The sequence below is a fragment of the Triticum urartu genome, chromosome 2A (genome assembly GCF_056163025.1).
Source record: "Triticum urartu cultivar PI428250 chromosome 2A, HENAU_Tu73, whole genome shotgun sequence".
Classification (NCBI taxonomy): Eukaryota; Viridiplantae; Streptophyta; class Magnoliopsida; order Poales; family Poaceae; genus Triticum; species Triticum urartu.
This window is the reverse complement of record NC_141874.1, coordinates 702,736,605-702,752,298: the sequence shown is the minus strand read 5'-3', so window position 1 is coordinate 702,752,298 and position 15,694 is coordinate 702,736,605.

Here is a 15,694-nt window from a genome sequence, read left to right as displayed (position 1 = left end):
TTAAACTTCTTGATGTACTACTCCAGATCCTGGTGATACACCGGCTAAGGTTAAAACTTCATCTTACTGATAGGTGTTCCATCAGTATTCTTCCATCAAATCCATTATGAAGAAATGCATCCTTAACTCAGCACGGTGACAATAGCATCAGCGGGAGATGACATCACGAATAACCGTGTTTCTGCTCTTGTCATTCCCATGAGCTATCATTCCATAGTTGATATCTCCTGCCCTAGGGGTTTCTTTGACAAAACTTTGAGTTCTCATGCTCCTTTTTTCAGTCTTTCTCCGATACACCTTGATCTTGGGTATTGACAACTTCCATACTCTGCCAAGTTCCATAAGGGTAGCCTTCCTAGGTCATACAAATCTGGGAATTCTTCAGAGCCTTCCAATTCTCCTAGTCTTCGGAGTCTTCAACTGTTGTAGTTTCCATTATTCAGATGCACGGAAAATACTCTTCATTCCGAAGTGGTCTTAGTTGTCCGATATCTTGTACTTCTTGGAGTGGTCTCATCAATCGAATCTTCGTGTGGTCAAAAGGGGAAAGGGGTATGGTCTCACTAAAGGGAATTTTTGAATAAGCTCAGAAGAGAAGAGAGGTAAAAGATCTTTTTGAAAGGGAAAGTTGTAGATAAAAAATCTTTGCTATGGGTTTGCCAGTTTCTAGGGCCACGTCCTACAGTCAACATGTCCTCTGATACCATCTTGTAGTGACCCGGCCCGAATGGATCAAGTCTCTGTGCTTAAGTGTCATCCCTGGATCGGTATGCTGACACACACAGTACTCGAGGATTTATAACAGAGGTAAATCACATGTATAAGTAACGTAAGATACTATTACCTCAATACAAAATAGCGGAAGTAAGAAGGTTGTGGATTCCCATCAACACCAACGGCAAAGTTGAGTGTAGAAATCGTAACCCTAACGTATCACTTACTCGTCGTAAGATAAACCTGCAACATGAGACGTTGTAGCCACAAAGGGCCAGTACATTGAATGTACTGGAAAATTCACACCATAGAGAGAAATGATGAACAATGGCTATCACTACATGCATATATGGCTGGTGGAAAAGCTCTATTGTTATAAGGTTTTTGCGAAAAGCCAATTTTCCCCTACTGCAACGGAATACATTTTAATTAATTATAATGGTGGTTGTTGAACATTGAGAATGGTTGACAGCATTCTCAATCCCAATTAAGTAACATCATTAAACCCAACAAAATTATTTAAAGTCACATGATGAGATTCAGATGATAATCCAAGTACTAGATACTCAAAACGTCCATAACCGGGACACGGCAAATCATGATTAGTTTATACACTCTGCAGAGGTTTGTGCACTTTTCCCCACAAGACCCGATCTCCTCCGTTGGATTTCTCGCACTACATGGTGTTTGAGAAACGGATGACCGAGACATAGTCTTTCAGAAGCGTTTGCACATTACGATGGGCAGACCGTACCACTTACTACCCCTACATCTGCTAGTCTACCACTGTAAGAGTTCACACGACTTAATCAACTATGCTAGAGCCCATAATAGCTTGTGGCTGCACACGGAAGTTTCTAGTATGAATAATCTCATGATCCCTTTGAACCTGGGTGGCGGTACATAAAAAAACAGGCAATCCTGGAATACCCAGGTGCCTAGACAGGCAATCGCTGGAATACCCAGGTGCCTCAATCCACCGAGATGTGTGTTAAAGTTGCCACCTTAAGTAAACCATTAATTAACAAACTCACATCTGTCATGAAATACTCTCAAACCCAATCCACGTCTACGAGCATAGCATGGCAATATAAGCATAACGTAATAGTAACTCCCAAGGTTTGAATGCAGGGCAATAGGTTCCTACCTCATCAACTACTTCCCAATACCCACATGTTATCAATCCTACTCATGCAATGTTTGAGGGTGGGACTAATGCATAAAAACTGGGTATGAAAGGAATATGATCAAAGTGTGAACTTGCCTGCAATGTTGATGAAGATGATCCGCACTCAAAAATCTTGATAGATCTACTTGTCACACTTCGGTCAATCTATCGTACGCAAGCAATAGAACCACACATAAGCAATCACTCAACATATCAGAAAGAACGAAGAAGATGATTCGGAAAACACCAAAACCAAGCAAATAACTCTTGCAACATAAAAAAATTTCTGACAGTACCAAAATTATATGAATTTGGCCTTATCATAAAGTTTAGGTCAAGAGCTTCGATTTGCAAAAAGAATCATCTCAAACGGAGCTACGAAACTCAAGTTATGATCAAACGAAGTTTAAATCTAAATCTGACTAATTCAAATTTTCAAACTTTCAAAAACATGTTTGAGTTGTTTTAGTGGATAGAGGGGATCATAACGAAGACGTGGGCGTTGGTTTCGTTGGATTTGGACAAACCAGTGAAATGTAATGATCGTTTGAAGTTCAGGGACTAAACTGTAAAGAAAGTTCATCACGAATAAGCCCCTGGCGTAAATAAACAGAGAAAGAGAAAAATCTAAATAGCGAACCTTCGCTACCGAACACTACCGAACAAAATCGTTCGCTAGAGAACCCTAACAAATGAATATCCATTAAATAAACCTTACTAAAAAGAAAACCGATCTAAACCTAACTAACCGAAAAGAACCGAAATAAAAACCATTCTACGGTTTTACCGGTCGGGGCGGTTTTTCATTGGAAAACTGGCGGTGAAACTCTGGCGGCTTCCCGAGGCGGCGGGCGTCGGCGAGGAGCGGGGCGATGGCTGCGGGCGAGCAGCAGCAAGGCACAGCGCGACAGCGGGGAGCGGTGGCGCGGTGCGGGCAGGGCGGCGGCGCTGGTGGCAGTGCGGCGCTAGCTGCGGCGGCGAAGTCCGGCGGCAGGCGGCAGTGCTAGGGCGCGGCGGCGAGATGCGGTGAGGTGCGAGGCGAGGGAGGAGGAGAGACGGTCCCCGGGGCGGCGCCTTTTATGAGGAGGGGCGAGGAGGCGGGCCCCGGGGCGGCGCCTTTTATGAGGAGGCGGCGTGGGGAAGGGGCAGGAGGAGGCCGGGGCGAAGACGGCGGCGCCGGCGGTGTCGAGCGGGAGCTGGACTCCCACTGGAGGTCGGGGACGACCGGGGTGCGGCGTTGGGCCGGCTGGGCCGGCCCGGTCCGGTCGGTCCAGAAGTTAAAAAAAACATTTTCCATAGAAAGAAAAATAAAAACTAAATAAATAAATTTTTTACATAGGCATATAATATATCAAAAAATTTCAGAAAAAGATTTCCTACAAGATGAACATTTTCCTAGCATTAAATAAAATTCACACAAATTCAGATAATTCAAAGAGTGCTATTGGTCTAATAAAATCCAATAAAAATCATTTTTGAAATACCAGAATGAATTCAAATTTATTTATGTCCAATTTTCTGATGTAGGGAATCATGTTACCCTATTTTCCATATATTTTATTTTTGGAGAAAAATAATTTGAATAAAACTCAAATAACTCCAAATTGAAAATAAATTTAAAAAGGACTTTAAATGTGATCTTTGAAACTCCCAACTCATATTTCATAATTTGAAGAAGTCATTTTATCTTCTCTCGTGAAAATCATTGAGTTGCATAAAGTTTCTGAATTGGAAAATATTTCCCAATGGAATTCAAATATTTTTCAAACACCCTTTTCATTTATTTAAATGGAAGAAGTCATGTCATCTTCTCTCTAGGGTTTTGTATTTGAAAAGAATTTGAATTCACGAAGATCATAAATGCAAAATGAAAGTTTGGTAAAGTCCTTTTATTCCCTCTCATTTAACTTTCAAAAAGGTTTCGAATTTCACCCAATTTCACACAATCAATCAAACAATCAATCAAATCTATCTATTTATTATAACATTCCAAAATTTAGAATTTTGGGATGTTACAGCACAAATCCAAGGGTGGTGAACAGTCAAAGAATCAAACATTATATCTCTGGTAATCCCATAAATGTTGAAACTAATGTTATTTAAACCATAACCCCGGAGGAATACATAAGGGACACTTTCTAGAACGTTTCAGACTCCAAAAAGAAATAGGTACGTGGTGCGGTAAGTAAACCGACTCCAAAACAGTTCTAATGGTAAATTTTCTCCGTTTTGGAATATTTAAGAAAATAGGAAAATAAGAAGTAGAACGGGAAGGACACGAGGCTTCCACGAGGGTGGAGGGTGTGCCCTACCCCCTTGGGCTCGCCCCTGTCTCGTGGGCACCTCGTGTGCTCTCCGGAGTCCGTTTTCTTGCATGATACTTCTTTTGGTCGGTAAAAATTCACTATATAATCTCCCGAAGGTTTTGACCACCGTATCACGCAAATATCTTCTGTCTTTGTTTCGAGCTATTTTTCTGACAGATCTAGATCGCCATGGCGTCTTCAAGTGCCCCCAAGGACAAGTTCTTCAAGAAGGTCATCAACCCCTACCTCGCGGAGGTGCTGCAACACCCTCAAACCATTGAGATGCGTGAGTGGTTGCTGCATATCTGCGATGCTGAGGGACCAAGGAGGACCGGAAGCATGGAAACAAGGCTCGAGGCATTGGAGCAACAAGTTTTCAAGTGGCAGGAGATGGTGGAATGTGGACTCGTCTCCAATCATATAATGATCATGGAGTTCACCAACAACCACAAGCTGGATGACAAGAACATTGGGGAGGCTATCTTCAAGATTCACGAGAAAATCGAGCGCCTCCAAGCCTAGATATATGACCTACAAAACCAAAACTATGAGTATGAATATAGATTCAAGAGGATGAGTTTGGCTGTAGATTTGAGGTTCCCGGAGACTCGATCATCCTTCTATGATGGTGAGCCTATGCCTTGGAAGATGGACGACAAGCCTACATCATCAACAACTCCATCATCACCACCTCCGAGGAAGGAAACATAAACACATGGGTATGGGCACTCCCCTTGGCAACTACCAAGCTTGGGGGAGTGCCCTGGTATCGTATCACCATCACCTTTATCTTTACCGTTTTTCTTAGTTCGATTCTTTTGGTAATATATTGATCTAGTAGAATAAAGTTTTAGTATGATCTAGTTGTGATTTTTGCTTTATGATCCATCTATTTAATCGATTCTGTGAGCTTTATATAATAAAGATTAGTGTTGAGTCAAGGGCTTGATTATTTTGTTATGATCTTGAGGGAATAGAATAAAATAAAAAGAAATAAACAGAAATAAAGAGAACATATGGATCTTATGAAGAGTAATGACTTCACATATATAGAGCATGATGAATAAAAGTTGTTGAGAGTTGACAAACATAGTTTTGGTCATCGTTGCAATTAATAGTAAGTAATAAAGAAAGAGAGGTTTTCACATATAAATATACTATCTTGGACATCTTTTATGATTGTGAGCACTCATTAAAGTATGACATGCTAAAGAGTTGATGTTGGACAAGGAAGACAATGTAATGGGTTATGTTTTCTCACATCTAAGATAAATTATATTGTCATGGATCATCCAACATGTTGAGCTTGCCTTTCCCTCTCATGCTAGCCAAATTCTTTGCACCAAGTAGAGATACTACTTGTGCTTCCAAATATCCTTAACCTAGTTTTGCCATGAGAGTCTACCATATCTACCTATGGATTGAGTAAGATCCTTCAAGTAAGTTGTCATCGTTGCAAGCAATAAAAATTGCTCTCTAAATATGTATTATTTATTAGTGTGGAGAAAATAAGCTTTATACGATCTTGTGATGTGGAAGAAATAAAAGCAACGGACTGCATAATAAAGGTCCATATCACAAGTGGCAATATAAAGTGACGTTCTTTCGCATTAAGATTTTGTGCATCCAACCATAAAAGCACATGACAACCTCTGCTTCCCTCTATGAAGGGCCTATCTTTTATTCTTGTCTTATACTTCATGCAAGAGTCATGGTGATCTTCACCTTTCCTTTTTACATTTTGTTCTTTGGCAAGCACAATGTGTTGGAAAGATCCTAATATATATGGCTGATTTGATGTGGTTTTCATGAACTATTATTGTTGACATTACCCTTGAGGTAAAAGGTTGGGAGGCAAAACTATAAGCCCCTATCTTTCTCTGTGTCCGATTAAAACTACATAACCATAAATATCGCGTGAGTGTTAGCAATTGTGAAAGACTAAATGATGGTTGAGTATGTGGACTTGCTGAAAAGCTCATATTGACTCTTTCCGATGTTATGATAAATTGCAATTGCCTCAATGACTGAGATTATAGATTGTTGGTTCTCAATGAAGTTTCTGATTCATACCTGAAATTGTGATGGAATTATTACTTTAGCATAAGAGATCATATGACAATATATATATATATGTTGTTGTTCTAAGAATGATCATGATGCCCTCATGTCCGTACTTTATTTTATCGACACCTATATCTTTAAACATGTGGACATATTTTTCGATTTCGGTTTTCGCTTGAGGACAAGCGAGGTCTTAGCTTGGGGGAGTTGATACGTCCATTTTGCATCATGCTTTTATATCGAGACTTATTGCATTATGGGCTGTTATTACACATTATGTCACAATACTGATGCCTATTCTCTCTTATTTTACAAGGTTTACATGAAGAGGGGGAATGCCGGCAGCTAGAATTCTGGGCTGGAAAAAGAGCAAATATTAGAGACCTATTCTGCACATCTCCAAAAGTCCTGAAACTCCACGGGAATTATTTTCAGATTATATAAAAAATATTGGGCGAAATAAGTACCAGAGGGGGGCCACCCACCGTCCACAAGGGTGGGGGCGCGCCCTACCCCCTGGTGGCCCTCCGATGCCCATCTTTGGATATATGGAGTCTTTCGTCGAGGAAAAAATCATAAGCTAGCTAACGAGACGAAACTCCGCCGCCACGAGGCGGAAACTTGGCGGAACCAATCTAGGGCTCCGGTGGAGCTGTTCTGCCGGGGAAACTTCCCTCGCCATCGTCATCACCAATGATCTTCTCATCAGGAGGGGGTCAATCTCCATCAACATCTTCACCAACACCATCTCATCTCAAACCCTAGTTCATCTCTTGTATCCAATCTTTGTATCCAAACCATAGATTGGTAACTGTGGGTTGCTAGTACTGTTGATTACTCCTTGTAGTTGATGCTAGTTCGTTTACTTGGTGGAAGATCATATGTTCAGATCCATTATGCATATCAATACCCCTCTGATTATGAACATGAATATGCTTTGTGAGTAGTTACGTTTTTTCCTGAGGACATGGGAGAAGTCTTGCTATAAGTAGTCATGTGAATTTGGTATTCGTTCGATATTTTGATGAGATGTATGTTGTCATCCCTCTAGTGGTGTCATGTGAACGTCGACTACATGACACTTCACCATTATTTGGGCCTAGAGGGAGGCATTGGGAAGTAATAAGTAGATGATGGGTTGCTAGAGTGACAGAATCTTAAACCCTAGTTTATGCGTTGGTTTGTAAGGGGCTGATTTCGAGCCATATGTCTCATGCTATGGTTAGGTTTACCTTAATACTTCTGTTGTAGTTGCGGACGCTTGCAATGGGGGTTAATCATAAGTGGGATGCTTCTCCAAGTAAGGACAGTACCCAAGCACCAGTCCACCCACATATCAAATTATCAAAGTACCGAACGCGAATCATATGAACGTGATGAAAACTAGCTTGACGATAACTCCCATGTGTCCTTGGGAGCGCTTTCCTTTACATAAGAGTTTGTCCAGGCTTGTCCTTTGCTACAAAAAGGATTGGGCCATATTTTTGCACCTTATTTAGTTTCATTACTTGCTACCCGTTACCAATTACCTTATCACAAAACTATTTGTTATCGATAATTTCAATGCTTGCAGAAAATACCTTGTTGAAAACCACTTATCATTTCCTTCTGCTCCTCATTGGGCTCGACGCTCTTACTTATCAAAAAGGCTATGATAGATCCCCTACACTTGTGGGTCATCAATGACCAGCGGCGTAAACTGTGGAGGGGGCGCCACACATGGCTAGGAATCAATGATGTGTGTTCTAGCGGTGCCCCCCACATATATATAGGTGGGAGAGGGAGAGGGGCTGCAAGGGGCGCCCCAAGTAAGAGTAATCCTACTTGGGCACCTCCTACAAGTCGGCCTCCCCCTTCCATAAGTGTCGGAGGGGGAAGGAAAGAGAGGGGGAGGCCGAATCCTCCCATTTCCTTCTCCCTTTCCTCCTTTCATTTCCCCCTTCTTTCGGCCTATAGGGGGGAGCACCAGCCTGTTATGGCTGGTCTGTCCCTCTCTTGGCCCATTAGGCCCATATAGCTTGCCGGGGGTTGCCCGGAACCCCTTCCGGTGACCCGATATGTACCCGGTACCCCCGGAACACTTTCGGTGTCCGAATACTATCGTCCTATATACGAATATTTACCACTCGACCATTTCAAGACTCCTCATCATGTCCCTGACCTTATCCGGGACTCCTAAGTACATTTGGTCACCAAATCACATAACTTATAATGCAAAATCATCATCGAACGTTAAGCATGCGGACCCTACGGGTTCGTGAATTATATAGACATGACCGAGACACCTCTTTGGTCACTAACCAACAGCAGAACCTGGATGCTCATATTGGTTCCTACATATTCTACGACGATCTTTATCGGTCAAACCGTAATGACAACATAAGTTATTCCCTTTGTCGTCGGTATGTTACTTGCCCGAGATACCATCGTCGGTATCTTCATACCTAGTTCAATCTCGTTACCAGCAAGTCTCTTTACTCGTTCCGTAATGCATGATGTCGAAAGTAACTCATTAGTCACATTGCTTGCAAGGCTTATTATGATGTGCATTACCAAGACGGCCCGGAGATACCTCTCCGATACTCGGAATGACAAATCCTAATCTCGATCTATGCCAACCCAACAAACACCTTCGGAGATACCTGTAGAGCATATTTATAATCACCCAGTTACGTTGTGACATTTGATAGAACACAAGGCATTCCTCTGGTATTCGTGAGTTGCATAATCTCATAGTCAAAGGAATATGTATATGACATGAAGAAAGCAATAGCAATAAAACTTAACAAGAATTATGCTAAGCTAACAGATGGGTCTTGTCCATCACATCATTCTCCTAATGATATGATCCCATTTACCAAATGAAAACTCATGTCTATGGTTAGGAAACTTAACCATATTTGATCAACGAGCTAGTCTAGTAGAGGCTTACTAGGGACACTTTGCTTTGTCTATGTATATCCACACATGTATCAAGTTTCCGGTTAATACAATTCTAGCATGAATAATGAACGATTATCATGATATAAGGAAATATAAAATAACAACTTTATTATTGCCACTGGGGCATATTTCCTTCACCACCTTGCCTCCATCATCACGGTCTGTGAGGCCTTCCTCCGTATTGAACCACACTTCGGCATGTGGCTGAAGATCTTCGGCGTCAAGCCGAAGTCCAGTAGCTCTGAGCTCGTGGAGTGTGGAGGCACCATGATCAACAAAAACCAGAAGGTCGGCTGGTTTAAAAGCACCTTCATAGAGACCGTTAAGGAGTGGCAGCGCGAGTGGTTTCACATCATTGAGCTGCTTGCCGCTAGCCAGGCCGAGTTGCCGGCGTTTTTGGCTGGGCCTCCAAGGAAGCTTATGTCCTGGAAGAAGAAGGACCTTGCCTGGGGAAACCCCAATGAGGTGGAGGTTTTGACCAAAAAGATCTAGTGGTGGTCTAGTTAGAAAAACCTCCAACTGGTGATGTGGTACATGTCATGCTCCACCGCCGCATCTTCCCACTTCAACTTCGGGCCACCAGGATGTGGGAGCACAAGACTGAGGATGCAGCACCCGTCCACCACTTCTTTCGCTCCACCTCGGCCAGAATGTGTACGCGGCTATTCAAGCCATCCGAGGACGAATTCCCTTCGGATGAGCATGACCTCGGCTTTGAAGTTGGCTACGACGCCCCCGAGGTAATCTTTTAATGCACAGTTCTATATTCTGCGTTATAGACCTTGACTAACCAACTGGTCTCATACTAGCAGAACTGGATCTCCAAGGCGTAGTGGATGTTGTGCCCGGCGCTGCTACCCGAGAGGGAGAGGACCCCCTGCTCACGGCCCTCCTAGTTGCGGAGCTGCACGTAGTGATACCCAAAGGGTCAAAGCTTCAGAAGGGCAAGGCGGGTCTTCGGACCCAGGAGACCTCGGTCACCCAATCCGAGGAGACCCATGCCTCCTCCACTCACGAGGACGACATGGAGGAGTACATGGGGGAAGGGAACCCTTTCCTTAAGGGAAAGAGGGCGGCGTTCGAGGACACCAAGGCCGAAGTGCGGCCGAAGGACCAGAAGAGGGCGTGGAAGGCCTCTGCTGAGCCCGCCAGCAGGCCCGCCCTGCTAGTAAAGATCACCTTCTCCGATGAGTCAGATGACGACCTCCTCATGGTGGGGAAGGAGAAGCGAGAGCCCCAGAGGTATGTCGTCGTAATCATACTCGGTTTTCAAGAACTCCTTTCTTCAAGATGAAACTCATATAGGTTATTCTCTTTAGTTGACCGATGGTGCACCTAAGCGACGACAATTCAAGCAGACCGCCGCTCGCCAATGGGAAACCTGATCTTGCCACTCCTCCTCCATCTCTCGAGGGGCTGGGGGAGGTGACATCCGGACCGCCCCCCCTAGCTAACACCACGAGGGCTGAGATATCGGTCATCATGGTCGTGGTTGAAACCTTGGCCTAGCATGGCTAAAGGGACGAGGTCCCCGAGGTCATCAATGAAGGGCTGGGACAGACATCGGTCCAGCCAAGGCCGACTCCGGAGCCAACGCCATAGCCGGAGGCCTTCATACCCAACACTTCGGTGCTTGGTTTCGAGGTTCTACCTCCCCCGCCTCCCGCTCTAGGGTGGGCTACCGCGTGATGGACCAAAGAGATGGGGGTAGCCTTAACGGGCTCCTCCATCAAGGAAGAGCATCGTGCACTGATCGGCGCGGTGATGCAAGGCTTGCGGTCTGCAATGGCCGGGATGCGTGAGTTCTTCATGGGCCTCGTTACGAGCTTTGAGATAAATTTCTCTATATTTTGTATTAAGAGCAATCTCCATGCTTAGGATTATTGGCAAATCCATGCTTTTTCCCGAAGACTTTTTCATCTAAATCACTGCATAGTGCTTAGATGCCGCAGCTAATGAGTAGCCCCCGACCCCAAAGCTAGTTTTAAGAAACTGGCTTTGGGATCAAAGCAGAGTAGCAAAAGGTGATAAAAAAGTAGCCCCCAGGACTCTGGCGGGCATAAAAAATTTGAGTCCACAGTACTTATATTGGGAACGGGGACTAAGTAAGAATTGTATGTCTATAGGCTTCGACCTCGGCTCCGAGCTCTGCCTCCGAGGAGATTGCAGAGATGAACCGCAAACTCACGAGGTATAAAGAGGACCTCGATATGATGAACAAGCAGATCGAAAAGTCTGAAGGTAAGTTAGAAATCCGAGATGTTGTCAAATTTCCTTTGACTAAAGATAGCTTGTTTGAATTAGAAGCTAATGCTGAACTATTTGACCGATAGCTGCTTGAAACCGCATCGGTATTTCCCCAAAGAGGAAGAAATGATGCAGTACAGCTACGGTAGGTATTTCTATCAGTTGTAAAATCAAGGTATCAATCCAGTAGGAGAACCAAGCAACACTATGTAAATGGTACCTGCACACAAAGAACAAATACTTGCAACCTGACGCATAAGAGGGGTTGTCAATCCCTCGATGGTAAAAAGATAGATAAATTTGTGGTAGATTGGATAAATAGCTCTCGATAAAACACGAAATAAAATAAATAAAGAAAAAGTACAGCAAGGTATTTTGGGGTTTTGGAATAATATATATATATATGAAAATAAAAGCAAATAAAAATGGATATCAAGGCAAATATGATAAAGAATAGATCTGGGGGCCGTAGATTTCACTACTCGCTTCTCTCGAGAAATAGCACATGGTGGGTAAAAAATTACTGTTGGGCAATATATAGAATATCAAATATTTATGACGCTATCCAAGGAAAGGATCAATATATAGGCATCACATCCAAGATTAGTAGACCGACTCCTTCCTGCATCTACTACTATTACTCCACACATCGACCGTTACCAGCATGCATCTAGTGTATTAAGTTCATGGAGAAATGGAGTAATGCAATAAGAATGATGACATGATGTAGACGAGATCTATTCATGTAGGAATAGCCCCCATCTTGTTATCCTTAATAGCAACGATACATGCGTGTCTTGCTGCCCCATCTATCACTGGGAAAGAACACCGTAAGATCGAACCCATCACACAGCACCTCTTCCTATGGCAAGAAAAATCGATCTAACCAAAGATTCGAAGAAGAAATACGAGGCTATAAATAATCATGCATATAAGGGATCAAAGAAGACTCAAATAATATTCATGGATATAGATCTGATCATAAACTCAAAGTTCATCGAATCCCAACAAACACACCGCAAAAAGATTTACATCAAGTAGATCTCCAAGAGACCATTGTATTGGGAATCAAAAGAGAGAGAGAGAGGAAGCCATCTAGCTACTGCCTACGGACCCTTAGGTCTATTGTGGCTTACTCACACATCATCGGAGAAGCACCAATGAGGATGATGAACCCCTCCACGATGTTGTTAGATTGGATCTCATGGTTCTGGAACTTGCGGTGGCTGGAATTGTGTTTTGTCGACTCCCCTAGGGTTTTCGGAATACTGATGCAGCTTGAACTATGTCGGAATTTCCCAAAGAGGAAGGGATGATGCAGCATAACTACGGTAGGTATTTCCATCAGTGATGAGACCAAGGTTATCGAACTAGTAGGAGAACCATCCAACAGCACGTAAACAACTCCTGCACACAAAGAACAAATACTTGCAACCCGACGTAAGAGAGGGGTTGTCCATCCCTCACGGGTAAAAATATATGTAAAATTGTAGTAGATTGGATAAATAGATCTCACGGGAATGCGAGATAAAATAAATAAATAAAAATTGCAGCAAGGTATTTTTGTATTTTTGGATTAAGAGTTCTGAAAATAAAAGCGCCCTGGTGGGTGGTTCCCCCCTTGGAGCACCCCCTAGTGCTTCTCCGGCCCATTGGGTGTCTTCTGGTCCATAAAAGTTTCACAAAAAGTTTCACTGCATTTGGACTCCATTTGATACTGATTTTCTACGATGTAAAAAACAAGCAAAAAACAACAACCAGAACTGGGCACTATGTCAATAGGTTAGTACCATAAAATGATATAAAATGATTGTAAAACATCAAAGAATGATAATATAACAGAATGGAACAATCAAAAATTATAGATACATTGGAGACGTATCAACATCCCTAAGCTTAATTCCTGCTCGTCCTCGAGTAGGTAAATGGTAAAAACAGAATTTTTGATGTGGAATGCTGCCTAACATGTTCATCACATATTCTTTCTTTTATAGCACGGACAATTGGACTTTTATTTGGTTTAAAGCAATAGTCTAGTTTTGGCATGAGGACTTTAATACTCAAGCATATCAACAAGAAACCATGTCTTTCAAAATGTCAATGCTAAAGAAAGTTATCCCTAGCCCATTGTGCTCAATCATTGATCCATTCATGAAACACACTTGCATATTAGTGACACCCAATGCTCAAGCATGATCATAGTGCCCCTTAGTTGGTGCTTTATAAGAGAAGATGGAGACTCAAGTAAAAATAAAAATTGCATAAAGTAAATAGATGGGCCCTTCGCAAAGGGAAGTAGGGGTTTGTAGAGGTGCTACATCTCAAAGAGAAAAAGATAGAGATAAAACATTTTGGGTGTCATGCTTTTCCTGTCAACAAAAACAATCGAGTAGTTCCAATACATTCCATGCTAGATATATCATAGGCGGTTCCCAAACAGAAAATAAAGTTTATTCCTTTTTCCACCATACTTTCACTTTCCATGGCTAACCGTATCCACGGGTGCCTTCCATACCAACACTTTCCAAGGAATTTATTATTTGAAAAATAAAGTAAATTCATTTTTCATTTAGGGACTGGCATCCCTAATACCTTTGATGTACTCTCGTGCAATGACCAGTGAATACACACTCATGTTGAGAATAACACATCTATCATGGAAATATATTAGCCACCCCTACCATTTCATGAGCGGTACGAGCACACAAAAGATAAGTTTATTTTGAAAATTAGAGATGGCACATACAAATTTTCTTAGAACGGCAAAAGAATACCGCATATAGGTAGGTATAGTTGAAGGAAATATGACCTAGAGGCAATAATAAATTTGTTATTTTATATTTAGTTATATCATGATAAATGTTTATTATTCATGCTAGAATTGTATTAACCGGAAACTTAATACATGTTTGGATATATAGACAAAACACTGTGTCCCTAGTAAGCCTCTACTAGACTAGCTCGTTAATAAAAGATGGTTAAGTTTCCAAACAATAGACATGTGTTGTCATTTGATGAACGGGATCACATCAATAGGAGAATTATGTGGTGGACAAGACCCATCCGTTAGCATAGCATATTGATCGTTCAGTTTTATTGCTATTGCTTTCTTCATGTGAAATACATATTGCTTCGACTATGAGATTATGCAACTCCCGGGTACCTGAGGAATGCCTTGTGTGCTATCAAATGTAACAACGTAACTGGTTGATTGTCAAGATACTCTATAGGTATATCCGAAGGTGTTTGTTGGGTTGGCATAAATCGAGATTAGGATTTTTCACTCCGAGTATCGGAGAGGTATATCTGGGCCCTCTCGGTGATACACATCATAAGAGTCCTTGCAAGCAAAGTGACTAATGAGTTAGTTGTAGGATGATGTATTACGAAACGAGTAAAGAGACTTGCCATTAATGTGATTGAACTAGGTATGAAGATACCGACGATCGAATCTCGGGCAAGTAACATACCGATGGACAAAGGGAATTACGTATGTTGTCATAACGGTTTGACCGATAAAGGTCTTTCTAGAATATGTAGGGGCCAACATGAGAATCCCGGTTCTACTATTGGTTATTGACCAAAGAGGTGTCTTGGTCATGTCTACATAGTTCTCGAACCCGTAGGGTCCGCACGCTTAACGTTCGATGACGATTTAGTATTATATGAGTTATGTGATTTGGTGACCGAATGTTATTCGGAGTGCCGGATGAGGTCACAGACATGACGAGGAGTCTCTAAATGGACGATAGGTAAAGATTGATATATAGGACGATGGTATTCAGACACCGGAAGTGTTCAGGAGGGTATCGGGTACTTATCGGGTCACCGGAAGGTGTTTCGAGTACCCCCGGCAATCCTATGGGCCATATGGGCCTTGTGAAGGAACACACCAGCCATCAAGGGTCCGGAAGAGGATAAGGAAAGGGGGGAAGGGAAAGGGAAGTGTGGATTAGGATTCCCACTTCCTTCCCTCACCCCTCTTTCCTTCCCCTTCATACATAGATGGAAAGGGGGGCGCAGGGCAAGGCAAGGCCCCTAGGGGCGGCGGCCAACCCTAGGGTGCCCATGGCTGCCTCTCCTGCCCCTACCACCTATATATATGTGGGGAGGGGCACCTAGAACACACAAAAACAATTGTTAGCCATGTGCGGCGCTCCCCTCCACAGTTTACACACCCGGTCATATTCTCGCGGTGCTTAGGCGAAGCCCTGCGCGGATCACATCACCATCACCATCACCACGCCATCAT